Source organism: Artibeus jamaicensis, unplaced genomic scaffold, assembly GCF_021234435.1.
Source record: "Artibeus jamaicensis isolate MK-2021 breed Jamaican fruit bat unplaced genomic scaffold, CSHL_Jam_final contig_548, whole genome shotgun sequence".
NCBI classification, from domain to species: domain Eukaryota; kingdom Metazoa; phylum Chordata; class Mammalia; order Chiroptera; family Phyllostomidae; genus Artibeus; species Artibeus jamaicensis.
The window spans coordinates 12,629,588-12,657,373 of record NW_026521883.1 but is presented as its reverse complement, the minus strand read 5'-3'; the positions used below and the strand labels follow the sequence as shown (position 1 = coordinate 12,657,373).

General features: G+C 43.1%; 1 protein-coding gene and 1 long non-coding RNA gene across 4 annotated transcripts in view; one reads left to right on the top strand and one right to left on the bottom strand.

Moving 5' to 3' along the window:
* The window catches only part of RORA (RAR related orphan receptor A), a 695,618-nt gene that overhangs the window by 123,941 nt on the left and 543,891 nt on the right, over positions 1 to 27,786 (bottom strand). The gene's annotated exons all lie outside the window — the stretch shown is intronic.
* LOC119053475 (uncharacterized) lies at positions 441 to 24,496 on the top strand. Of its 2 annotated transcripts, XR_008392467.1 has the most exons (5): positions 441 to 726; positions 11,612 to 11,688; positions 15,404 to 15,515; positions 18,556 to 18,676; positions 23,526 to 24,496. It is a non-coding gene; the product is annotated as an uncharacterized LOC119053475 (long non-coding RNA). The 2 variants fall into 2 exon arrangements; XR_005083303.2 differs by lacking the exon at positions 23,526 to 24,496 and having other exon boundaries at positions 18,556 to 21,542.

Genomic DNA, 27,786 nt, shown 5'->3' with positions numbered 1-27,786 from the left:
GCCGGTGGCAGCTACTGCTGCTGCGGTGAGGGGGACGGACCGGAGCTCCGCCCCGCGGCCTCCCCACCGGGAGCCTGCGCGGAAAGTTACTGCGTGCAAACGTGGCAGGACCGATGGAAAGCGCGGGGCTGCCAAGTGCTGAAATCCTGGGCTGTGTTTCTTACGCTCACAGGCACGGCTCTTTCGAGAGTCTAGTCTGTACTTGTCCCCTGCACATAACTGTATTCTTTCAGCAGTTTCTGTATTCCGGGGCAGAGGGAGGAGAAAAAGTTTGAGGGAGTGGCAGTAAAGGCATGGGCCAAGATCCCATGCATGCCCGGCAATGTCCCTAAGGTGAATACGTCATTTTACCCAGTGTACCGTGTACGGTTGAACTTTCATCTAATAGATTTAAAAACACAACCTAGCTCTTCATAAAGTTCAACTCACTGGAGGCTTCCTTCCATGCGTCTAGTTGCCCATTCATTTTTTAACAAACATATCCCAGGCGCCAGTTTATCTGTCAGTTACCCAAGCGGGCCCTGGGAACACGGATGAGTTCAGGTCCAGTGTGGAGACAGACAGGAAGCTGTTGCTAAAGGAAGTGAGAGCTGTCTGAGGGCCCCCACGCAGGGCTCCCTGAACAGAAAGGATTCCTGCCAGGTGGGAGAGTGGCCTGCCCAGGCCTGCGGGGGAATCTTGTTAGAGCTTCACTCTGAAGAATGACTCCGGTGAGAAGGTCGTCAGGTGAGTAAGTGGCCTAATTAGGCTGTGATGTACATTTATTATCTTTGTCTCACACCTCCTTGTTCAAGTGAGGCTTTGAACATACAAAAACACTGTGGGTTGGAGAGCTGTACTATAGGAACACTGCATTCCCTGATTATGATCATTGAACCGTGGCCGTGGAGGAGAGAGACTATCTTCCCAGGAACTCTACTCTGAGAAAGAGTAAGGAGGACTGTCCTATATCTCTCTCTCTCACACACACACACACACACACACACACGCATGTATATGTCTGTGTATATACAGAAACATGCAGATATAAGGAGAGAGAACAAGAACGAGAAAGCAAATAGGACAAAATGTTAACAACCGGAGAATCTGGATAAATGGCATCGGCGGCATTTTTGCAACTTCATATAAATTTGAAATTCACCAACACAAAGGACAATGCCTTTTATTACCATTGTTCTGAAAAATGCCAGCAATAACCAGAACACAACTGGGTCAGATGGATGCCGCTACTACCACAGGTGACTGGGACCTTTGAGGAGTAGTGTCTTCCATGGTTCCGTTTTACCTCCCCATCCTGTTCTTTTTTTCCCTGAAAGCTTGAGATTTGTAGAGTGAGAGGGTCAGGAGGGCAGTGATGCCCATACCAGGCGTGGTCTGCGAAGGCCCTGAAAGGGGAGGGGCCAGAGGACACTGCCTGTTCCCCTGCAGTAGAAGGATACGCCTCTCTGGGAACCTGCAGGGACTATGCCACAGGAGTGGGCAGGCAGCTTAGAGAGAATTTGGGATCAGACAATTCTGTTGTACTTGCTTATGATACATTTTCAAAAGCACAGAGCAAAACTTAGTAGCAGCAGCAGCTAACATTTACCAGGTGCACATCATATTCTAGGTACTTTGCTAGCTACTTCACATGGATGCCTCATCATTGCCCATTATAGATCCATGGGGTGGGTCCTACTAATATTCTCACTGTACAGATGGAGGAACTAACACTAGGCTAGTCCATGGTGGAATGAGATATAAGTACATGTAGCCTGGCTCTAGTGCCTGGGCTCTCGCCTACAATGTTATATTCTCTAGGTTCTGGCTACAGTTTATGTGCATGTGAACTCAGACTTTCAATGGACATGATGAGGCAGGATGAAAGCAGAATCATCAATTGGCATGGTGGGATTGCAGTGATGTTTATTTTAATTTGAATGTTCAGTATTATTTGTGCAATAAATATTAAAAAAAACCCAGTCCCATAGATTGACAATTCCTGACTCAATAGATCCAGTTTGGGATATGTGTACCTAACATAGGCTCTTGTCACTAAGTAAATTATAGCTTCTCCTTGCCTTGCTTTCTATATCTGAAATATGAGCTAATATTTGCTAACATTTCCCTCTGAAATATTTGCTCTATGGTTGATATTTTGTGTGTGGTGTGTATAGGCACAGAGCATGGGGAGCCTAGGGGGTGAGAAAGGGCAGGGAGAAGGGTGGGGTGAAGACAAAAAAACTCTGTAAAAGAGCAATTACTCACTGGTGGAATCAAAATGATGCATGAGGATGGTCTAGGCTTTGTACTGGTAAGGTCTCGTCCAATCCGGGCCAAAGCATCAGATCTGAATCAGGTTCCCTTCCCCCTTGCCTGCCTTCTTTGTTTTTTAGCGCTCTCCTCCCTTCCTGCCTCCCTGCCTCCCTGCCTCCCTGCCTCCCTGCCTCCCTTCTCTCTCTCTTTCTCTGGGTCGGTGGAAGTGGTGTGTTTCGTCATATTTACATGTTTTCTCAGATAGAAAAGAGTCACAGAGACTCACCAGAGAGAATGTGAGTAGCTTGAAAGCATCCAGGGACTCAACCTTGTGATAGTATTTAACCCCTTTACCGCCTACATGGAAGAGAGACTTTTCTATTTGCTGTTCATACACAGACACGTCACTGGAAATGCATCCACAAAAGGGAAAAATTTGATGTAACCAGAAGACAGGCTACTATGGCTGGAAATGAGGCTGGTTAGCATGTACTCTCTTCCCGGTCACCTTTCAGACCATCTGGGGAGAAAGCAGTGTTTTCGTTTCCGAACATCATCCACGGAGGTTCAACGATGCCTTTGAGAAAGCCAAGGGAATGAAGCTTTAATGCTGCCAAGTGCTTTGAGATCTCAGACAAAGAGGCTCTGTAAATACTGAGAATTACTGGGCATTATCAGCCCCAGTATTGGTCCCCTCAGTATTATAAGGGTTTTGAAAAAAGTAATGAAGAACGAGGTCCTGGCACGCGGGCAGCAGCAATCACTTCTGGAAAGGTTAGGAGACCTGCTGCACTTGGGAATGTAGGAGTCAGTGAAAACACTTGCTCAAGAATTACTTTTCTTTCTTTTTTTTTTTTTTTTGCCAATGAACACCACCAAGATAAAAAGATAAAAACCCACTGCAATATGAAAATGAAAGAATGAAAGCTTTTAAAATCAGACTCTGCCGGGGGGGAGGGCAAGGCACTGTGTGTGTGCACACACCGGCCCAGGAAGCGAGAAGAGAGACAGACATTCAGACAAACAGACTGGGTTTCAGAAGAAAGCGATGCAATAGGCTTTTGCCCAGATGCTCATATTTGCTACAAAATGACATCCTTAAAGAAATAAATGCGTTCCGGTGGGTGACAGTGTAGAACAACAGTCACTCAGACATGTTACTGGTGGGCACGCAGACTGCACACACCCCTCTGGAGGCCCACTGTGCGCGTCCACTGACATTACTTCAAATGTGCTTCCCCTCCATCCTGACAATTTCACGTCTAGGACTTTGTACTGTATGTATACAAGATGGTATGTGGTCGGGGATATCCATTACAGCACAGTTTGTATTCGTAAAGTTTGTAAATCACTCAAAAGTTGATTGGTGGAGGATTAAGCAACTGCTGGTGTGTCTATAAAATGGAATACTGCACCGTTGTTAAAAAGAATGAGGCGGCTTTATATGCACTGCTGTGGAGTTAGCTCTAAAGATGGCGTGTTAACTGAGAGAAACGATGTGCGTAACAGTGTGTGTGTATGTATATGTGTGTATATTTACATTGAATGTGTAGGCTTGTATTCATCATGCTCCTGTATTCACGGAGTGCATGACTTCTGGGAGGCTGCCTAAGGAGCTGGTAACGGCTAAAGGATAGGACTTACCTCTCACTTTATATTCTTTGGAATATTGTGTCATGTTCCCATGTGACCCATTCAAAAGTTTAAGCAATGCTGATGTGAATGAAACCACTGATTAACCAACGAAATTAAAAGATGCACTTTGTACCACTTTCTGGGGGTGGGGCTGGAGGAGTGTGTCTTCAGCCCCCCCCCCCCCCCCCCCGTTCCCATGTTCCCCTGGACACCAGGCTTCCCAGCCTCTGCCTTCCCGAGCTGCCCACAGCTCAGTGAGGGGGTGGGGGGTAGGTATTGTTTGAGCTGCCTTCCCCCAAACCAGGAAATCCCTGATCTGCACCAGATCTATGGGATTAGACCTTAGTATTCAGGGACCTTCCCTATAGGACTGACAAGGATAAGGATCGCTAACGATTTGGGCCCCCACTGGACTATATCAAACATATTTACTGCAACTCTGACCAGAGATAATTTTGGACATGGGCTGTTTCTGGTTTTTTGGTCGCAAACAACAAAGACTCGCCAAGCTAGGGGATGCTTATTGCAAAGATACATATGGCGTAATAAGAATAACACAGTTCTCTGGGAATCCAGTAAGGGTAATGAAACAATATCCTCAAAAAGAACAGTTCTGGAGCACTCGGGTGGCCGGCATTGTACTAAGGGCTTTGGGTGGATACTGTTGCCTCTGCAGCACCACAAACCCAGGAGGCCATTGCTGTTCTTACCTCCATTCAAAAGGGCATTTACCTTGAAAAGGTGACTGGTGCCACAGAGGGACTTTGGAAATGGGATCTGGACAGTCTGTCCCTCTCTGTTCTCACTCTCCTGGGCAGTATGGCATCCCTCCCTCAGGGCTGCTGCTTCTGTCTGTACATCTGCTTCTCCCTCTGTTCTAACATGGCTTGGTTTACTCCTCCTTGCTGGGCCCGCTCATAGAGTTTGGTCCCTTACAACACCAGCTTGCACAAGGTCCTTCAAGACCCTTCTCCACCTCGAGGTCTCTCCTGGGCTTCAGCTGCCTCCTAACTGCCTCCTCTTTAGTCCTGTTCAAATCCCCACAAGAGAGAACTTGAGAGGTCATCCTTCCTTTGCAGGCCAGCTACTTCCCTGCCTGGAGCTGGCCATCCCTGGAAGGTCCCCGTTTTGTTTCATTTATCTGTACCTGAGGGCTACCAGGCCTCTTGAAATTAGACTTTTCCTTCACTTAACAAATGTTGTTTGGAGAACTGACCATAAGCCAGGCAACGGGACACTGGCGATACAGCAGCAACAGAGCAACGCCCTTGCTCCAGTAGGCTTCTTCTACCTCCTTCACCTGCAGTTAGGAGGTGGCACATATTCTGGCCTCTCCAGTTCACAGGCAGTGATCCCTGATTGACCACTGAACTCTGGCCTCAGTCCCTAAGTCACCGCCCCTAAGGTTCCTTTCTTCTACACTTCTTCCTGGTTACTCATCCACCTCCAGAAATTGGAACTGTGTCTTGCCCCAGTATACTCTGGAGTCCTGGGTGACCAGATGGGGGGACACGGTGGGAGCAAATCCTGGTGGACATTGCTCAGAGGCCCTGCGGGCCAGCTGCCATAGGCAGGCAAGTCCCAGACACAAATAATGAAGTTATTAGCTGTTCTTCCATAATTGGTCAGCAAATACCCAAGTTGTGCTCCTCTCTTTCCTCCTCTCAGTCAAAGCTAAACTGCTTGAAGGAATTCCATGTCTTGTCAAGTGGTGTTTCCTAGAACTGAGTTAATTTTTTCCAGGCTTGTCTTCCACATTCTTCAAACTCCTAGTAATCTTCTAAAAGTGAGCTCCAGGCCTTTCTCTCCTCAGTGAGTCTTTGCTAAATTCTGAGAGGCAAGCATGCCCTCCTTTGGGTGACTTTTGTACTTGCTATTCAATTTAATTGCTGCCTTTATCATGCTGTATTGCAAATATTTATTCAGATAGTGTTTCCTTTACTGGAGCATAAACTTGTAGAGGGGTGAGAACATGTTGTGACAGTTTATTTACTTATTTTAATTTAAATAAACTATTTCAGAATAGATTTAGATTTACAGAAAAATGCAAAAAGTACAGAGTTCACAGACACCCCTTGCCCATTTTCCCCTATTGCTAACATCTTGCTTAACTGTGGTACATTTTTTCCAGCTAAGGCATCAACATTGGTATATTACTGTTAACTACATTTCACAGTTGACTCAGATTTCACTGGTTTTTCCTTAATGCCCTTTTACTATTCCAGGATGCCATCCAGGTAGCACATTATATTTAGTAGTCATGTCTCATTAGCTTCCTCTGGGCTATGACAGTTTCTTGAACTTCCCTGGTTTTTGATGACCTTGACAGTTTGGAGGCATACTGGTCAGGTATGCTGTAAAGTGTCTCTCCAGTTGGGTTTGTCTGATGTTTTTCTCATGGTTATATTTGATTTATTTTTAAATGCCAGTACTGAGCTAAATGCCTACCATGTACCAGCTCGCAAACACCAGGCATTTGATTAATGGTTATTGAACCGAACAGAATTCCAGGGTTTCTTTTGCACCTCCTATGTAAATAGAACCCTGACTGATACTCTTGGAGAGATTTAAGCATAGAGCTCAGGCCCTGTAAAGAACTACCACACAGCTGAATAATAAAAGACAGTTTGCGACCAAGTGTCAAGTAAGGGAACTGAGAGGATGACCTATGGCAGCTCAGGAGATGGGCTCATCAGTATGAGTGGGTGAGGCCAGCAACATCTCCATGGAAGAAGGGACTGGAAAAGTGGGGGCGATTCAGAGAGGCCTTTCTCCTTTCTCAAACACACCAAGCTCTTTCCTGCATTTGCAGCCCGGACTCTTCTCTCTTTAGGTCTAAGCCTAAATGTGACCTCTGCAGACCATGTTATCTAAAATAGACTCCACCTGCCACTCCCTCTCAGAAGCCTTGTTTGTTTCCTTCTTTCCTTTGCCAATGTGTATGGTGATCTACTGTTTATTTTGTTATTGTCTGTCTCCTTCACTAGACTCTAAGCTCCTTGAGGACAAGCATTGTATTTTCAGTTCACGTTGGCTGAGCCCATTACCTGGCACATAGTGGTACTCAAGTTATCTCGGGGAAGGAATAAAAGGGTTCATGTTGGATAAGCCTGACAAGATGTGAGATGATGATGAGAAGATAATAAGCCACTGCTGCAAGAGGCGCTGGAATGGGGCAATAGTGCACTGGGTAGGCAGATGGGATGCTGCCAGGTCATGAGATGAATCACATGATACCAGGTGATCCCAAATGGGGTGGCATAATTTGGGCAAAGGCCAATAATGTACGAGGTGTGGGCCACACAGAGGCAGAGGCCATCTAGTAATTTTCCATCTTGGGAAGGCCAACAAGGGTTTATAGGACTAACAAAAGGGGATAAAGAAGAACTGGGGCCAGGGAAGGTACAGGGGCCTTAGGAATGTTTGTGTAAACTGAGAACATATCCCAGGAACAAGAATGACAGAAAAGCTCCTGGAAGGCAAATGGGGCGGGGTACCCAGTGTAATGTCTCTTGTGTTGGCAGAAACCCAAGAAGAAAAAGGGCATGCTAGTCAACACTATTGAATAAGAAAGGTAATGTAGAAGGTGAAGACTCATGGTTTTGCTCTGGGATTTAATTCGGGGAAAGGGCAGCCATCTTTGCAAACATGAGGAAACCTAGAGCTTAATGAGCTCTAGGACTCACAGTGGAAAGAAGCACAAGGAAATCTATGATCTTTTCCACCATGTCTTCTACACAGTTACAAGGGACAGAAGCAGAGTGCATACATACTGACTACCTTGAAAACTATCTATTTCCCCATCTGATTCAATTTCAAAAGGCTGACCCAAGAGGCAGTGTTTCATACAGATTCGGACTGGAATGAATCCAGAGAGAAAAGGCCTGGGAAGCACATGGCAAAGAAACTCGGGGAGTCCAGAATTCAGAAACAAATTCAGAGACAAAAAAAGAAGTGCCATCCTTGTATACCCATGTAAATAATGATAGTGGGTGAACTCTGCTTATTTTTCATCTGATCTAAGTAATAGCTTTGAAGAAGAAAGATAACAGTGACCTGTGCAGATGAGATTCCAAAGGAACTGTGGGTGACAGAGCTTGGGATTCCTGGAAAAACAAAGCAAAGGTCCAACCAGTCTTCCTCTGACAAGTTAGGGTGAGCAAGGAAGGCATGCAAACTGGCAGCACATCTGCATGTGAGGGTCAGAACACGAGACACAGAGTGCGTCTTTGTTATTTTAAACCTACAGCCCTTGAACCCTCAGAAGGTAAGTGGGTGAATCCTGATTTGTAACTCGGAAATTCCTTCTCTCCTCTGTACCTCCTTAGATCAAGGCTAAAGGGAGAAGAGGCATTAGCTTGTGCAACCTCTTCATTTGAAAAAGGAGGAGTCTGATGTTCAGAGAAGAGTGCAACTAGCCCAGAGTTCGCCTGATTGATGGTGTTAGAGCCAGGGTGAGACCCTCTTAACCTAGTTCTCCTTCCACAATCCAAGGCAGCCCACCTGGGGTCTGAGCACAGAGTTGGCTCCGGTTTTACATTTTGATTTTCACTCTCTTTTCTTTGACTATATGAGCACTACTCACCATGTTTGTTTCCCCCTCACGTTACTTTTGCAACAAGCTTGAGGTGGCCAGAGGAAAAGTAAAACAAAACACCACCCAAACTCACACTCACTTTAATGAAATGCACACTGGGTACCTGACCCCCCACTCCTACTTTCCTGCCAATCTCTAGCTCCCATTAATTCACATCCCTCACAGAAAGCACATGGCAACCTAACAGAGGGAAATTAATTTCCTTGCAAATATCACCAGAGAGGTTACTAGAATGACTTGACAGTTTTATTACTACTTTTGTTTCAAGCTCAGGTGGGGAACTCTACATTTGCCAGGGAGTATGGTGAAAACGATGCGGAGTTTTTAACTTAGCGTTCATTTTAATGTCAGATGGATAAATGAGAAACAAAGTACGAGTGTGCCCACTGCATGCTGAGTAAATCGAAGGGCTCCTCCATGGATCCTGGCCTTCCTCCTCGCTTCCCACCCACAAGCTTTCAGACCTGACTACGTCAGTGTGGGTGGAAGGGAATCACTCTGTGGCACCTGAGCGGCCAGCTCAGAGGTGGGCAGCTGAGGTGACTTGGCAGAACCTGATCGTAAACACGGGTTATCAGCTCGTTTACAAGGTAAGCCAAGTGGGGCAAGTTCACTGGTTCTACTCTTCTCTGGATTTCACTGAGAGTTATTATCCTTTTATAAGAACTCAATCATCCCAAGTAGTTCGTATTTAGATGAGAAAATTAGACAGCATAAAGAAACCAAAAAGTATTTCATTAATAGGCATTTATGTATTTCATATTAATGAAGTCATTAATATTTATGCATAAGGGGCTACTTGAATTCATGTTTTACTCCCTGTGTATTTTCTAAAGGGTCAGATACTCTTGCATGTGGAGTTGCCCGATAAAATGCATAGTATCCAGTTAAATTTGAATAAAAAATAAACAATGAATAAGTTTTAGTGTAAGTACAGTCCAAATATTGTTTTGGCCCTATTTTATTCATTGTTAATGAACACTGAGTCCATTAACTAGCCAGCTTATTTATTATCCGGATTATTTTTTTCCTGCTTCCTTCTTTTTTTTTTCATTGGCTTAATTTTAGGAACCCTGTTAGAGGGTGGAGAGAGAAACATAGTTCCAGCACATTGGTGTCCTACTTACCATGAGCCGAGGCACACGTTTTGGTAGGGGAGGAATTTGATATTCTGGGTTAAAAATGGTGATTATCCACATGCTCCCTATTACTGTATAGACAGAATTAGCCATACGCTGATGATTTTCTCAGAGTTTTGATTTTGTAGACCAGTAAAATGTAAAAGGAAAAGGAAATTGTAGGAAGATCAATATTGTGTTGCCAAGTCTAAATTTGATCCAATAAGGATGTTAAAAAAAATACAACTACCATCTTCAATTGCCATTCATTCCAAAAGAAAGTAGGTGACATTTTAATACCCCTAAAGTAGAAGAACACATTCTTGGAGTAAAGAGTCATACTTCTTAAAGCTGGCAGCCTCACAACGTGTTGCCCTCAGTTTCATGAGCACGTCTTCACAATGTGATGTTGGCCCCGGGATTTGAGGACTCGCAGACAAGGTTGTCCCTCAGTAGCACCCGTAAAACATCAGTCGCTATACAGCACATCACACAGGTTTGTGCTGGTAGGAGACAATCACCTTTCGGTGAGGCAAGAGGAGGTAAACACAGCCAGTTTAAAATGTGATGACCTTAAATGAATATGTAACTTAAATATTTTCTTTCTGAGAAGCATATTATTTGTGCGGAAGTATGCTGTGACTTTTCTCAAACCACAAAGCATTTCCTCAACCTATATAGTGTATAGAAAACCTGTCTCTGAGCTTCCTTTGGAGCATAGCCCAATCTCTGTATTCTTCCTCTCTATCTCTGTAAAATGAATGCTTCAGGAACTGGATAATGTGACAATGAACTTAGCCCCCTTCCTAAGAGAGTTCAGAGATCTTTGAAACTACAGGTAATTAAGCCTCCTGGCTCCTGTGAGCTGGTGGAATGTGTGGCCCCGGCTGAGCAGAGTTGGGTATTGGCCAAAGACAGGTGTTGCTGGCAACAGTGCTTGCCTGGGTTCAGCTTTTCTATCACTCTTCCCATTTTACATAGGGGAAAACTGTGGTGTGAAAGTGGATAATTGCCTGAAATTGCTGAGTAATTAATAGAAACCACGATTAAAATCAATTGCCCAACCCAAGTTTTGTATGCAGTTTCTTTTCCTTCTCTTACCCGAGAAACACATATAAAGAATTTTTTTTAAAGCAGGGGAACTTTTTCAGATAGGACTGAAAATTAAGTTCATATGCTTCAGAGAGATTCAAAGCATAATTTACCAATAATCTCCAAATATTCTTTCCTTCTCCCCATAGGCATAAAGTTGGAAATTGAGTATCCTTTTCCGGGGCTCTTCAAAGCAAAGCAGTCATTAAACACACACATTAGTATATGCTTAAAAATATGAGGAATACCATCAATTTTAAAAATATTTGGACACATTTTATTTCAGTCTTTTTCTAATCATAGGGTTATTTGCTATCTCTTGATTCTGTCATGCATTATATGTTGAATTACTTTTAAGCTTAGTATTTTTATATAAATATTTATTGGGTCATGATAACTATCTATAACTTTATTTTAAAAGATATATAATACAAATCATATAAAAATATTTTTACTTCCAACTTGTTATGTGATACTCTCTGCCTTAGGGGAATGGGTAGGGGACCTTTTTTTTTTTAAAGAAATTGATTTTCTGTAGTGATGGTGTTTTTTAATTATTGTAATTGTCTATTACTTTTATAATAAGTAAAAAGCAAGATACAAGACACAAACACTCCATTAAAAATCACTTCAACCTGAAATTTTAGGAGGCCATTTAACATCACCTCCTAATCCTGCCCTCCCTTAGTCCCATTCCTGACCCGAGGAGAGATCCGGGACCCGGGAGGTATTCCAAAGTTTGACTTTCTGAGAGAAGCAACACAACACTTTTTTCTAACCTCTCAAAAGCCTAGCTCTTCTGTAGTTACGGAAGCTGAGGACTCTCCACCACACCCCCCGCCCTAATTAATATCAGCTTGTTTTCATTCCTCTCTGGTTTTTGCCTTACTAATTCTGACACAACTGGTTTTCTCTTCTCTTTTTTTTCCTTCAGGCTCATCTGAATAGAAGAGAGAGATTTTGGCTTTGATTCCAGAATGATGTTTCGCAGAAAGTCAACTCTTGTTCCAGGTACTTGATAATCATCTCACTAATTTCTTACTGTTTCTAAGCCATTAACATTTTGGTTAGCGAGCCCAGAGCCCTTCAGACACGGTTTGCCTCCTACACAACAAGTAAGTGAATGAACCCATGGAACGCAGCTTCCCCTCGATTCTCTTTAATGGTGTCTGTCCCCTGGGCCGCTGCCACCACAGTGACTCTGCACACTGGGGCGCTTCCTTCGGGGCAAGTGGGGGAGCGCAGATGGCTGTGGCCCTCACGTTGTAATTTAGAGATAGCTACTTGCTTATACCTTCCTGCTTCCAGCGTATTTCTCTTCCTAACCACCACGTTTGAGGATAATGTACTATTTTTACTTATTTTCAGTGTAAAGAACATTGAACCTTAGGCTGATGGTGGCATATTGCTGAATTATGTGTTTTAGTCTGAGGAGAATCAATTAGATTTTTTTCTGGGAGAGAGGAGAGAAAAGAAAGCCTTGAACCCATAGAAAGTCGGATGGAAAAGCTCAATTTCCCTAGTTTCTGGGTTCTAGGTAGAGAGAAAAAATAGCCACAATTACTAATATAATAATTAATTACTTGGCAAGAAGTTGTAATTGTTCACAAGGTGTGTCTTTCCAGACATTCAAAATCTGTGTACTCTTAACTTTAATGACATTTCTCTCTATTGAGTTAAAATATGCTGCCTGCGATCAGAATGCAATGACAAGATTTAAAGGGGAAAGAACACATTTAAAAGGCTTTCTAAAAGCATTCCAGCCTTCCTGGACAGAGACCCTTTCATTCAGGGACGCCATGTGGTACCATGGAAATGGTCAAAGACTGGGCCTCCACTTCCTTAGGAACAGAAACACACTTAAATTGTTACAGCAAATGAGTGGGACACAGTACATGCTACATTTTGCTTTAAATTTTAACTAGAAACAACACAGAAAAAAGTCCTTCACTTTGAACTTGGCTGAAGAAATATCCTGAGCCTGTTCATCTTCCATCCCTTGTCCAGGTCAAGTTTGGGTATGATTGAACTTTCAGTTCCTTTATTTTCAGATCTGGCCCCCTTGGTGGTTGTGGTGGTGGTGGTAGGGGAGTGGTGGTGGAGTCTGTCCTTCCAAGAGTTACCATTTGAAACATCCAACTCTTTTTTCTAGGCAGGCATTCCCTCTGTCTGGTTCTCAAATGAACTTATTGAGGGAGTATGCCCTGTGCCTCTCCAGAGCGGTCTACGAGAATGAGGGTTGGAGGAGTGTGCCTGGGTCCTTACACAGACCCTTCCTCCTCACCCTACAGGAAATCTGTGTTCTCCTTTTCAGGTTTGTCTTCTCCGGCTTGGAAGCACAGATGAAAATAATCCTATCTCACCACTCTTGGGAAGGGGAAGGGATGTGGTCCTTATGCTCTCTGGCTTTTACTTGAATCAAGTGGGGAGAAAGGAAGGAAGAGAAGGGGAAACTAAACCTTGAGGAAGATGAAGAGAAGGGAAAGTAGCTACTCCTCCCTGGCCTGCCCCTGCCCCCCCCCACAGCCTCACACCCCCCCTACCCAACCCCCCCCCTCAAAAATCACCTAGCACTCTGCACTTTTGATTAAACCAATTCACAGTTGTTAGTGGTACCTCTATGGGCTTGGAAGTATCCCATTATCCCTACCATTAAGTAAGTAGCGTGCAATCTAAGATTGCTGAAGGAAAAAAATGCCCTCCATTGTTTCTTTATTATTGTGGTCATTTGTAGGAGAGGAAAATTTTTTTCCTCTACCCATTTTAGGTTCATTCATTGCTGGGATCCTGCAAATTAGATTGACAAAAGACAGATTAACAACAACAACAACAACAAACAAGTTTCTTAACTCAGTGATGAGTAGTAACTCAGGAATAATCAGAACTTGGGTGGGCTTCTATAGTGTCTTAGCAAAGAGCAATCAATTTGTTGAGAAGTGACTTGTTTTAAGGTTTTAGGCTTCCAAGGGCAGCCCACTATGAGAAGGTAAATGCATGGGGAAACTAAGGGAAGATAAGGATTGTTTTAGCAAGATACGTTGCATAGATTTCTCTGGCTCAGATTCTGGGCCAGTAAGAGTCCGGAGTTGACTCTGGTGGTAGAACCTTTCTGCCCTTCCTGGTGGAGAGGGAGGCCCAGAGCGTGGGTCCTGTGTCTGCTTTATCCTGCTGCCTTCAATTCAAAATAAGCCTTTTGCCAGAGTGATATATTTGTGGGTGGCATACTCTGAACCATTTCAATTTCAATTTCAATTTTTCTTTCTTTTTAAGAAGTGCTAAAAATAATACATGAGTATACATGGTAGAAAATTGGGAATTTAGAAAGAAGTTAAAAGTACACAAAACATTACCAAATCTTATTATCTTACTAGTCAAAAGCAACCAGCATTAACATCTATAAACAGTTTTGTATGCTTTTTAAAAATCTCCACATAACTGAGATCATTCTGTACACAGAATTTCACAAACTATGTTTTTTTTCAATCAGTCAAAAATATTTTCTTATGGGATTATCCATTCTTTAAATATTGTTTAAATAGCAGTATAATTTTCTATTATATGACTATACTATAATTTATTAATTTTTCTATTACTGGACATTTAGGGAGTACTTAAATAAACATTTCTTATGTGTGTTCATAAATCTTAGCATTTCAAATTACTTGCTTAGGATAATCTCCTGAAAGAATGACCAGATCAAAGAGCATCATCATTTTTCAGGACTTTAATGCATATTACCAGGAAGGGTGTACCAATTTACATTAACACAGAGTGTGAGTGTCTGCTCGAAGCTCTGGTTGCACTGATTAATGTCACTTAAGCATCTTTGCTGTTTTGTTAGGTTCCTGTTATATAACTTTGTATTCACTGGTGAGGCCGAAAATTGTTTACTGTATAATTAGCTATTTTTATTTTCTCTTCTATAAATTGTCAGTTCATAACTTTTATCTATTTTCTCATTGATTTATAGTAACACTTTATAAATTAGAGTTATTAACTACTTGTGTCTCAGTTTTTGAAAAAATGTATCTTCTTACCAGTTTGCTTTTTGTCCTCTGATTTTGTTTGATTATTTCTGACATATAGAATGCTTATATTTCTGTCTTTCAATTTACTGATCTTTTACTACAATTTCTCTCATTGCTTTAAAATATAGTCCTTTAGTTATTTAGTTTTTTAAAAAACCCTGCTTCCTTGATCTATCTAGTACTTCGCTTGTTGTATGGTATAAGAACAAATGTATTTTTCCTTAATAAGCTAATAATGATCACAGCCCAACCAGTTGACTGCTTTTACCAAGATGGGTTTTCTTGCTGTTTCATGATCTCTGCCTATTCTTTTACCAGTAGTTTTTTCAGCCGTAATCCATCCCCCCCTTTTTTTATAAGTTCTTTGAGCACTTATACTGATTCTTTCAACTTAATAGGTGGCCAAGATGGCATACAAAGAAGGCTGTCTCAAATCACTGGAGAAAGAGAATCTCCACCTTTCGAGTGTTAGGCCTTAGGCGCCAACAGTGCGGTGTTAGCTTTTCTCGTGTCTGTGAAGGGTGGGGTTTAGGCCAGGACACAGAAAACCAGAGAGGCCTCTGGGCGTCTTGACAGTGGTAGGAATAGTAATACACAGAAGAGTTAGGTGTCTTTTTGTTCATCTCAAGAAAAGAAAATTTCCAGTGAGAATGTTCAGACATTTATATTGAAAAGATCATCTCTGCTTGGGCTTCTAGGGTGTCTGTACGGGTACCAACCTGTGTATCTGTAGAAAACCGCCGGAAACTGTCACAAAATAAAAAATGAGAGAAAGCCTGAATTAAAATGATCCTGTTGGAGTGATACAAGGTATGTGCTGAAAAATTTTGTTTGCTTTTAAGGCTTGTTCACAGTGAATATCTTATTTTAGGATGATGGGACTATCGCTGACTTTTAAAAAATTTAATTGTATTTTCATTTTTTGCCCCAAATTGTATAAAAGCTTTTTTCTCCCTTCATGATCTTTTGATTAAGTTTTGGAATACAGTATTGGACGCTTTAGTCCCAAGAAGTGCAACGGTACAAAAAGTAGATTTTCTGTTTCTGCATTTCTTTTTCTTAATAGACACAGCACCACAAAACCTCATCTCATTAGGAGAGATTTTGTGAAAATGAGACAGGCCACTTCCAAACCAAGTGCTTTTTCCTCTGAATAAGATTTAACCCAAGATGAGGTTGGGAAGTGGAAGAAGGTATAAAAAACCTACCTTTTAAAATTGCTGTTTCTAAAGCAAATAGGAATTGTTTTTCCAATACCTTTTTTTTCCTTGATGACCAAGGATTGATACATCTTGCATGTTAAACAGTAGAGAACTATAAGGTAAGTACTCACAGGCTGTAATCCTCCCCCCACCCCTGTAAATTCCCTCTTTTGTGATACAATTGACATTGTTTTACTCTTAAAGATTCCCATTTTTCTTTAATGGTATTTGCTTTCCTGTTTTCTGAGCTCCTCCTAATTGTTCTGCTTTTCATTAGTAGGTAATTCTCTCTGGCTGACCAGTGGTGAGGAGGGTCAGAGTCATGGACAATATACCATATCTAGTTTGGTCTGGCTCAAGAAAAGCTAAACTGTGCCTCAGCCTCGAATTAGTCACTTCTGTACAAAGGATAGTCAGCCTCCGTGGCAATGATTTTGTCGTAGTAAGCACTTGAAAATACCTGCTACAGCTCTTCCCCCCCGCCCACAAAGCAAGTTTATCTTTGTTCTTAAACCATAAGCAGCACTTTGTATTTCTTTTCCATGCCACATTGAAAAGATATAAAAACCAAGTGCCGTACATATCACTTCAATGCATAAACAATTGGGTAATAGTCCATTTCCCTCTTAAACCTTTCATGCTTGTTTTCTTGTCTTAGAATAACACTTAAAAGCCATCAAAGTGTCCACAGTACCAGCAGCTCTCATGTTGGGGGTGGGGAGTGTGGAGCATGCAAAGCCTTTGCTGTGCAATGAATGCAATGCGTGTCCTCCGAATTTCTTGGGAAGAAGGCTTCCAATGAGTAGGTAACCCTGTGAGAGGGAGGGAGCCTCCTTCCGCTCGGACACTGTCAGGGCCCATGTACCTTTCAGGAGGCTGTGAGATTCCGAACACCGAAACCGTAAAACAAAAAATTGAGTTGGATAGATCCTTGCCACCACTTTTTCCGCTAAATATAGCTAAGTTGTCATCGGGTTGCACAGCAATTTCTAGCTACAGCTCCTCAGGAGGGGAGGTGGGCTCAGGGCTCTGCTAGTTAAACTGCCTGGAAAGAAACTGGCCTTAACTCCGCCGCTGAGAGGAGTAAGGCTAGGGGGCGGAATGGACCTGGGATGGGGGAGTTGTCTTAGTCTAGATTAAATATATTGACATGCTGCGGGGACCTGTAGCAAATAATGGTATTGCAATAACTCGGCAGAACAGATCCACAGAAGAAGTCCAATGGCAGGAATCCTCACTCAGGGTTCTTCTCCACCACACTTTGGAAAACCATGTGGTGTAGTGGGCAAGACTATGAGATATGGTGTCAAATCGTTCTGAGTTTGAATCCCAGCTTAACCTGACCCAGTGGGTTTTTTACTTTAATTTTTATCTTTTAAAAATCTTCTCCTAAGGATATGTTTATTGAGTTTTGAGGAGGGGGTGAGGGAGAAGAGACAGAGAGAGAGAGAGAAAGAGAGAGACATTGATGTGAGAAAAACATCCATCGCCTCCTGTATGTGCCCTGATTGGGATCAAACCCACAACCTAGGTATGTGGGCTGACCGGGTATCCAGCAGCAACCCCGTGGTGTATAGGATGGTGCTCCAACCAACTGAGCCACTTGGCCAGGGCTGACTGTATGTTTTCTTGGAATAAATTACTCAGCTTCTCTGAGCCCTTTTCCCCCTTAAAAATGTCTTTAATTTTAGGAAATGAATTCCGGGGAGGTTAAAAAGCAATGCCAGAGGATATAGGTGCATAACTAGCCGTAGTCCGTCATTCAAAGCATTCAATTAAGAATATGGCAATATAAACATCTGAAAAGCATCTCTTAGGTGTTCAAAATAAAATGTGTGTGTCAGGGTCCTTATGTATGAAATCTTGGTAAAATAATATCCCCCTCACAGTGTTATTAGGATTAATATTAGGATTAAAGACACAGCACTACTAAGTGCCCAACTTCCGTTGGTCTCCTTCTTCCCTTTTAGGCAAGTCCTTCAAGTTTCCTTGGACTCCAGTTGCTTCTCTCCTAGCAAATCTTAGCGGTTCTACCTTCAAAGTACATTCAGAATTTTTGCAACTTCTCTATATTTCCATTGCTACCATGCCAGTTTGGGTCACTGTCATCTCTTGCCTAGTCTATTACAACAACTTCCTAACTCCTTCCTTTCCTTCTGTTTTTAAACTCTGTACAAACCATGTCTGCATACAAGCAGAGAGGACATTTTAAAATGTACATGAAATCATGCCACTCCCCTACCCCCCCCCCAGTAGCTTCTCACTGAATTTAGAAAAAATCCAAACCCCTCATCACAGCCTGTGAGGCCCTATGCCATCCCTCCCCTGCCCACCTCTTTCCTCTGTGACTTCATCTGCTAACACTTTCTTCTTCTATTAATATTTTCCAGCTGTACTGGCCTAATTTTACTTCCCAGAACACACCGCGTTTATTTCTACCTCGGGGCCTTTGCATTTGCTGATTCCATGGCTTGGAACAAGTTTCTTCCATAGTCTGCTTGTGATTGAAACCTTGTTAACAGTCAGATCAAATGTCCCTCCTAAAATTCATTTTTCCTGACACAGCCTCTATCTCGGGTTTGCTTTATTTTCTCTGTAGCACGTATCAGTACATGAAGTCATTTCACCTTTTGCTGTTTGCCCCACAGGAATCCTGCCTCCTTGAAAGCAGTGGACGATGTCTGTCACCCTTGAATAAGCCTGGAACAATACAGAGCAGGTGCTCAGAAAACATTCAGTGAATGAATTCTGAGTGAACATTAAAACGGGGTAACGATATCTTCCTGGAAGTCTGTGACTGGATTTGAAAATCTTCCTCTGTCCTTTCCATTTCTAAATATTCTCCGGTTCCTTGCACAGAAAGTCTGACTCCCACAACAATGTTACAGAAACTCGGCTAGAAAATGCTCAGATAGTCAGTACGGAATAATTCGTCCTCGTTTGTCAAGTGAAGGCACTCTGGCTATGTGTTTTAATGAAGAGAATAATGCCTTACTATTTGCATGTCCAATATTTAGAGGGATCATTTAAATACTACTTGTAAATACTGTATGTAAAGGGATCATTTTACACTATTTAAAAAATTACGTTCCTTGAAGTAGCATTTAGATGCTCGGAGGGATCCGACTGACAGTTGGCTTAGCACATCCTTTGTTCACAGGTCTTGGAAGGAATGGGATACTGTGGCACAGCACATGTGCCAAGGGAAGCGGCCGGGTAAGCACAGGCTGTGTGAATGGCCTGTTCTTTACTCCACTACTGTGTTCTGTGTCGGTCAGGCCACTTCCAGGCTGCGCTGTGAGAGGAACATACTGTAAACTGGATTACATCCTAGGGAAGGAACCGGAAACCATGTTAGCAGAAGAAAATGGGAAGCCTAACTAAGAGGGGAGGAGACAGTGCAGACTCAGAGTTGTCAAATATTTGAAAGTTTCTCATAAAAAGACAGATTCTCTGCTGCATGGGCCATGAGACCAGTCTAGAACCGATGAGTAGAAGCTGCAGGGGAGCAGAATGTGACTCAGCCCACAGAAGGAATCTCCAAGAGTCTGGCCTCCTAAGCAGAGGCCTGATTGGAAATGTAGGGAGCGGGCGCCATCACTGACTTTCGGGCCAGCCAACCTGGAGTCAGCGGTGTCCTACACGGCTTCCTCCTGTGGCAGGTGGACAGCCCGCACGCTTCTGGCCAGCTCTCATGGAAATCTGTCCAGCATTCTAGACGGGCTACAATTACACAGTGTTCTTTTCTAACACCCAAGGTAAAGTATTGTAAGTCTGCTGTAGCTAATGACTTAAGTTCGGAAAACTGTGAATTTCAAAAGTTAACCTAGAATCTCACAGACCTATGATTTTATTTTATATTCTGACCCGGAAGCAAGATTTTGCATCGTGACCTTGCTGCTTCCTACCCAGGAGATTTCTTATCTGGGAGGCTGAAACAAGCGGCTCGCTGATCTTGGGGACCTCGGTTTGTGTTCCGGGAATCACCCTGGGCGTAGGGATGGAAGATAAGCTGGGGAGTTGAAGGGTCAGCTCAGATCACCTTTTAATTTGTTATCTGAGAACTGCGTGGTTTTTTTTTTTAAGCTTTTCCTTCTAGCAGGGGTGGCTGGTAACTTTCCGCAGAAGCTGACCCTCCTCAGCAACAGCCCCCAGCCCGACCCCTCTTTTCTCCTTTTTTCCTTCCCTTGCTTTTCATTAGAATCCCTACGAGCCTTTACATGCTTAGCATGAAAATGAGCCCATTTTATTTTTGGAACCCACAGAGGCAGCCCTGAGGGGAGTTATTGTGTTGCTTTTAGCAGCTAAACAAAAAGGTGTGAAATCATTTGCTGGCTGTTCTAGAATGGGAGAAAATAAATAAATAAACAGAGAAGGGAGGTTCAGAACGGTGGGTGGCAACTTGGACAGAACCTCATGCCTGGGCTTCTCAGAGACTTATTAGTAACCACAAGGGCTGTGGGGATGTCTGTGTATCTCTCTCACCTTCCCAGGAAGTTACTAGAACAGCACTGGAAGCCACTGGGATTTTTTTTTTAATTTATTCATTTTGAAATACTATTTCCATGTTGCTTTGAAAGGACTTGGGGATGGGACTAGTTTGAGAGAATTCTTTACAGCCGTTTATAACATTCCCTGTACAGGGAGGTGAGGGAGAGACCACTTCAGCAAGATTTTTAAAAAATTGGAGATACCCAGGGAGTAGTACTTTATCATGAGGCTTTTAATAACAATTTAATAACATAACAGTGGTAAGAGACAAAGGCCTGATGCAACACAGATTTCTCGTGAAGCTGGAGGCTTTTGCCTCTTTCCCAAGAGCCAAACCCTGTTCTGCAGCAGGTCTGTGTCCTTCCACCCTTGGCCTTCATGCAGGCCTGACTAGTTAGCTTAACAAATGCCTTTGGAGTTGATCTCCCAGCTGCCTGGCTTCAGTGACTGGTGTGTATCACCATGCAGTGGGCAGCCGCTGGACCCCTCTGATTGAGATGTCTTATGAGCCTCATTTTCTTTAGCATTCAGGGCAGAATTCTAGGAAAGTCAAACACCAGGATAGATGAACCCTTTAAAAGTACAATGTAATTGATTAATTAATTCACAGAACAGATAATATTGATTGCTCACTTGTTGCCAGGGACTATCTGTGTGCAGAAATATGGCGAGTCACAGACAGGCAAACGGAAACTGAAACCATTGTAATACCCAAATTTTCTCTTTGGAAAGGAACTGTCCTGGCTTAGGAACATTTCAAGATAAGCTGTTGACCTTGAAGATAGGGGTGATAAAGACCAGGAGACAATTAACTGAGCTGAGCCAGATTGCGGGAGAAGAAGAGGGGGAGGAGAGAGCTACCGAGGAACCTCAGGGTGCGGGGGAGAGAGAAGAGGGTGGGAGTGGGAAAAAACACAGAGAGGAAGACACAAGGACATTTTGCAAAACAGCCGAGATGAGCGTGAGCTGTGGTGGTTCTGCTGCCGAAGGGTCGGCCCCCAGGTTGCTCAGGCCCACCTGCAGCTGTCTGTCTCCAGTGGGGGGGGGGGGTCCCTGAGTGCTGTTCACCCTCTCCCCCCACCCCAGTGAAGTCCTCAGGGAGACAGAGTTTTCTAAAAAACCAAGTAAGGGGTGGATATCATACACAGGTATATTTATGTATTTATGTAAATACATACAACATACACATGTCACATGTATATGTGTTTCACATACACTTATGTGTGTACATATACATGCATATACATGTTGTCAATATAAATATATGAATATGAATATACTGGGTTGGCCAAAAAGTCCATTATATTTTTTCTGTGTGATGGCTGTAGTAGGGCTTAGTTGTCTTTCGCTTCATTTGAAACAATTCTGTTAGATTGTATTGTGACAGTTGTCATATCAGCATGCATTAGAAAAAGAACTTATCAAAATTGGTGAATTTTTGTGCAGCCAGTTTACTATTGAAGATGGAAGAAAATACGCAACATTTTCAGCATAATATGCTTTATTATTTTGAGAAAGGTAAAAATATATCTGAAATGCAAAAAAAAGATTTGTACAGTTTATGGAAATGTGACTGAACGTGTCAAAAGTGGTTTGTGAAGTTTCTTAGTACTATTAACGTTTTGGCCAAATAATTCTTTGCCACGGGGCTGTCTTATGCACTGGAAGATGTTTAGCAGCACCCCTGACCTCTACCCACTAGAAGCTACTAATAGCAGGACATGGCCAACATACTCCAAATATCCAAATCAATATAGTTATTGGTAGAAATGAAAAATGTGTCTTTTTTGTACAGAAAAAACCCCAATACATACACACACACTCACACACATACATACACATAATGGACATGTAACTACTATATAAAGGACATCAAACTGAGATGAATCAGTAAAAAGCAGAAATCAGCACCAGGAGTGATGGAAAACACAGCTTCCAATGCCTCCCTCTTGTGCTCTCAAACCCTGGAACTCTCAGAAGTCCTGCCCAAGGCATTGGCTTTCTGTACGGTATGGAAGAAGTTCTTTGAGAGACATCTCGAAGAGCAGAGAGAGATCATTTGACCTTGGGGTTGAAAGCTGAACTTACTGTTTCAGTTATCCCTTTGGTTACAGGGAACACAATTTGAATATGGGGGTGGATTCCGAAATCACAATTGATCAAACCTCTGCCTGTAGTTTTGCCCAAATGCTCTTTTCCCTCATTTCCAACCAGCAAACACCTACTCATCATGTTTGATTCTCTATTTAAATGTCACTTTATCTGTGGAGCCTTCCCTGACTCCTAGGCAGGGCAGATTTCCTCTTTTCAACTTCCATCTCTCTCTCTCTCTCTCTCTCTCTATATATATATATATACACACACACACACACACAAATACACATATTACAGCACATATTATATGGTATTACATGGTATTAACTCTGAATACAACAATGTAGACCTCATGGTACCACTTCTGACTCCCCACTGCCCAACAAGACATATGACACATCTGCTGAATAATACCTGGGTATGTGAGTAGTGAAAAGAAACTTACAAGTGGATACACAGCTTTGGAAAGGGCAGAACTCCAAGGCCCTGAATGGTGGCACCACTGTCCTCTGACAGTTTTGCTGTTAGATGCTATTTGTCTTGCCCCTTGTTCCTATTTTGAATAAGAACCCATTGCTCCCCAGAAATAAAAGCAATGCAATCATCATTTGTTTATTTGTTCTCTGCGCCAAGACGCAGGGTGACAAGGCAGGATTGCACATGGGGCGTGGGCATCAGAAACTGGGAAGTCTCACCTTGCCCAGCCTGTCTGGCTTGTATGCTTGGGCAAGTCACATATTCCTGTGGGACTCGGTTTCCTCACACAGTGGTAATGACCGGCTTCACAGGGTGGCTGCAGGGCTTAATTAATGATTGAGAAGCAGGCAGAAAATATAAAGTGCTTCATACACGCAAAGGATTTTTCTCCCCATATTTATTTTTGGGCTCAGTCACCCATAGTAGGAAGTGTTTATGACCCGGAAGATGAGTCTAGCAAAAATATGTATGTATATATCACTTCTATTTTCATCCTAAAATGGCTCATTTGGTATTGATTGGCAAGCGGACCACCTACTTACTTCTTCTCTTCCAGCACAGTCTGTAGCCCTTGCTGCTAACTTGGTGCACAGCTTGCAACCTCTAGGCCTCCGTTTCCTGGACTACGAGGACTTTCTCTATGATTCCTTTCTGCTCAGATGTGTTGTGAGGCCTTAAACTTTCATCTTGGTGCCTGCATTCTGAAACCACTCTCAGAAGAAACAAGGTTCACGAACGGCACAAAAAGCCTGTGGGCAAACCCGTAGGGGTTGGTTCCCCAAACCAGAAGACGCAGGGGCTTGTGAAGCCTTGCACAAATGACGCCGCAGCTTGGTCTGGCCGTGCCCTCCTTTCTTGTAAACAGCCAGCGCCCTCGGGGAGCCAGCGTTTCCCTCGCTGCCAGAGCCTGAAGTTGCATTGCGGTTGCAAACGGACAACAGATCCTGAGGTAAGAGTTGACTTACTGCCTTGAGAAAGCCTTATTATTACTCTTCCCTGTTTTTCCTTTAAATCACAGAGGCTGCCCCTGTGCTAGGGATAGTCAAAGACCAGAACTGTTCAGAGTGAAAAGAGTCCAATGACTTCCACCCCAGACCAACACTCTGTGCCATGTTCATGGCTGAGAGAGGAACACAGGCCAGAAAATGCCCTTTGTTGACATAGAGCCTCCTCTACGCTCCTCCTGCCGCAGCTGTCTGCAGAGTCCCTGGCATCACATCCCAGAGGCAGATGGGTCAGCCCCAGGAATCAGGTGAGGAGGAGGAAGTGTCAGACATCTATTGCATGTTGCCCGTCCAGGTGTGGCAGTGGCTGTGGAAAGATGTGGGGCCATCGAGGCTTATATAAAGAGGAGGAAGAACACAGGCCAAAGGGGAAGATGTAATGTTGACTTTGATTGGCTAACTTAACATGAGGCCAACTGAGGGAGGAGGGGGAGAGAGGGAGAGAAGACACTTTTGAAAGCATGACAATATCTCATTTGTATGTGAATGAGACCCAGCCTTCCAAATGCTACAGTCCTGAAGAAGGTGGTGATAAGTAGGAACTGTGATATGCAGTAAAACCAAATGCTACTTTAAATACATACAAATGTATCAAAGAAGGTTGGTAATACTGGAATATAAAGTATATCCTCATTATATCAATACTGGAGACATTCTTAATACTATTTCTCAATTTCATTTGAAATGCACTTGAAGGAAATGCAAAAATAATTTTTGGAACTTTAACCTTGGGTACCCCATAGATCATTTTCTTTGGAAACGTGGCTATTGGGAATGTTGAATAGTTTTTTTTTTTCAAACCAGACCATTATAACTGGTCTCTTACATGCTCCAAGCAAAATTTTCTATAGAAACACTAGTATAGAAAAATGCCACATGCCACAGATTAAATGCAGAAGCCAGCTAATCACAACACATGAAAGCAAATGCAGCCTGTTCTGAGAAGTACAAATACGTTGAAACATGACTATCATGAAATATGGTCTTAATAACCCTCTGAAAAATAGCCCTTTTGCAAAGAGAACTTATTATTATACCTCATGGAGGGTTCTCAGTTTCAAACGTAGTTAATTTTATACACTTTGATGATGGAAACTAAAGACACTATGGAAACATCCTTTTAATTCTAAGCACCCGGTCTCTTTCTGTGGGGAGGGAAGCCTTTAGTGATTCCATATGGACCCTTTATTCAATATGTGGAGGGCGGCAAGCAGTGCCAGGTAATTCTGACATTGAAACTGCCACCAAACTGCCAGCTGTTAGAGTTCAAATGAATCGTTAGCTATAAAAGAGAGGTTTCTCAATCTATACCCCACTCCAAGGTCAACTCTTGTCACAGGTGCACTTGGCTGTGAGGCACTTGTAATCTCAGAAGCAGATATGGTTGCCAAGTTCAAGTTGCCATGACTCTGAACATAGTATATAACATTCCATTCCAAGCCAGAGCCCATAACCCCTGCGGCTGTTCCAATGAGGGCCCTTCTTGGTACCACTCTGGCTCTTGCCCACTGGCTACAGTAACGCAGCAGGTGAAGGACTTAAGTGTCACTCGGTTGGTTTCCAGTTGCTTCCAGGAAAAAAAGAAATCCATGGCATATACGATTATTGCATCTGACGCATGGCAAATGTGTGTTCACAGGCCGCAGAGAGGAGGCCTGACCATTGCTGTCATAACCGCAAGTGCTGTCTCCCACACTGCGAGGGGCCCTGGGACACCCAGAGCCTGGGAAGGTTAGCGTTTGGGAGACAAGGTATAGAAAAACACTCTCCATGTATCGGAAGACTCTGCCAAGCACCTCAGCCCTGACATGCCACTTCTTGGCTCTTCCAACTTCAGAACATTCTGTCTTAGGAGTTGTCAGTTAGCTTAATCTCACATGCTGGTTCGATGTTGATACTCATCTCCCAGAAAGGAAGAGCTCACCTCTTCTGCAAACAACCTCCTCCTTGGCTCCTGGGCGTGTTCTCCATGTATTGTACTTGGTCTGTCCATCTATTTTGGACTGGGCATCAGTGGAACTGGAGTTCCCCAAATAGTAAAAGGATAAACATAGTGCTAATTGCCAGTAGGCTCCTCAAAAAAAACAATGGAATAGCAAAGTCACCTTAACATGGCCTTTGTTTCTTTGGCAATTGAAAGGTCAAAATGCTATTTAATCATATTTGCATAGTCATTTCTGTTGACATTTTCCCCTTGTGGGATCAGATCTTCAATGTGAAAATAAATCTAGAAACTTTCTGTTCACACCCTTTTCAGTATATGTACCAAATGACTCGGGGAGGTGGTAGCTGGCCACATCCTTTATCTGCTGAGTCCTAAGAGTTAGCAGAACTTTATCTTTATGGCCTTTAGAAGTGGGTATTGCCGAGTTCACAACAGAGCATCATTACTGAGAAAAGCACTTTCCTTTTAAACTGAGAAACCAACAGTCATGCACTACAAGGCCTGAAAAAAAAATTGAGCTACCACAAAACAAACAAATATTCAGCTCAGTTTCAGGAAGTTTAGAAAGGATCAAACAAGCCTTTCTCTATTGAAGTTGTTCGAGAACATTTATGCTTACTTCAGCCTTAGCTCCTATTTATGCTGCTGGCTTTTATACATCAACCTCAGGAGGGCATTCCAACTTCAGGTTCCACACTGAGAAATCTTCTGAAAAGGAGGCCTGCACACCCCATCCCCAGCTTGGGGGAGGGGAAGCACTCACGTTTGAATTTGTTTCCAAACCACTGCTCTGTCCTTGAGGGGAGGATAGCTCAAAAAGTGGAGACAGAAATTCCACAGAGAGAGGGTGAGAAAGCTTTCTCATGGTGTGAACACGCCTGTGAGGAGAAGGCTTTTTCTGGGAGGAAGAAATCCAGAGATGAGAGACACTGTTTGTGGAGCCCCAGCGAAGGTTTCCACCCGGAGGGAGCTCGCAATTTGCTGCAGGTCCCTTAGGAGGAGGTTTTGGTACACAGTTGGATTTTCAAGCAAATTATCTTCCAGAGTAAAGGAGGAACTATGCCAACTCTTTGCAAATAATATTCTTATTTTATTGTACAAACCCATTACTTTTCTTTCTTAAAAAAATTTTTATCAATTTTTTTTGAGGCGGGGGAGAGAGAGAGAGAGAGAAAAACATCTCTTTGTTGTTCCATTGATTTTTGCACTCATTAGTTGATTCTTGTATGTGCCCTGAACTGGAAATCAACTCGCAACATTGGTATATTGGGAAGATGCTCCAACCAGCTGAGCTTCCTGGCCAAGGCCAATTCCATTCTTAGTGTCATTCATGCTCTCAACAATGCTTTGATTGGTGTTTTTGTCCCTAGTTGATGTATTAGAAAACTGAGGCTTAGAGGTGACGTATCCAACAAATCCAAATATCTTAGATGCAAACCTGGGTCTCTCTGCCTCTAACACCAGAGCTCTTTCCCACATGTCATGTCTGCTCCTAGCTATGCCATTCCCAACAACCAGAATGGTAGGACTGGTGGGAAGGGAGGGAAACTTCTGGAGAAGAATACTAAAGAGCTTTGATCAGGGAGTGGGCACAAGGCAGGAAATGTTATACCACTTTGGTCGTCATTACTATGTCCCCACTTTTTTTCATGGAAATATACAGCAGTTTCCTTTTAAAATATGCATATTGGAACTTGCTGGGAAAGTTTAAGCCACATCTTGCATATGGTCCAAGTTCTCAGTGGAGAGGCAAGAGATGAGGAAGCTGCCATCTCCTGATGTGTCCCGTCTGAGGGATGCACATACCTGACCTCTCGAAAGCGCCACATGGTGCCAGCCTCTGGCGGTGTCAGTAAGGTTCATCCATG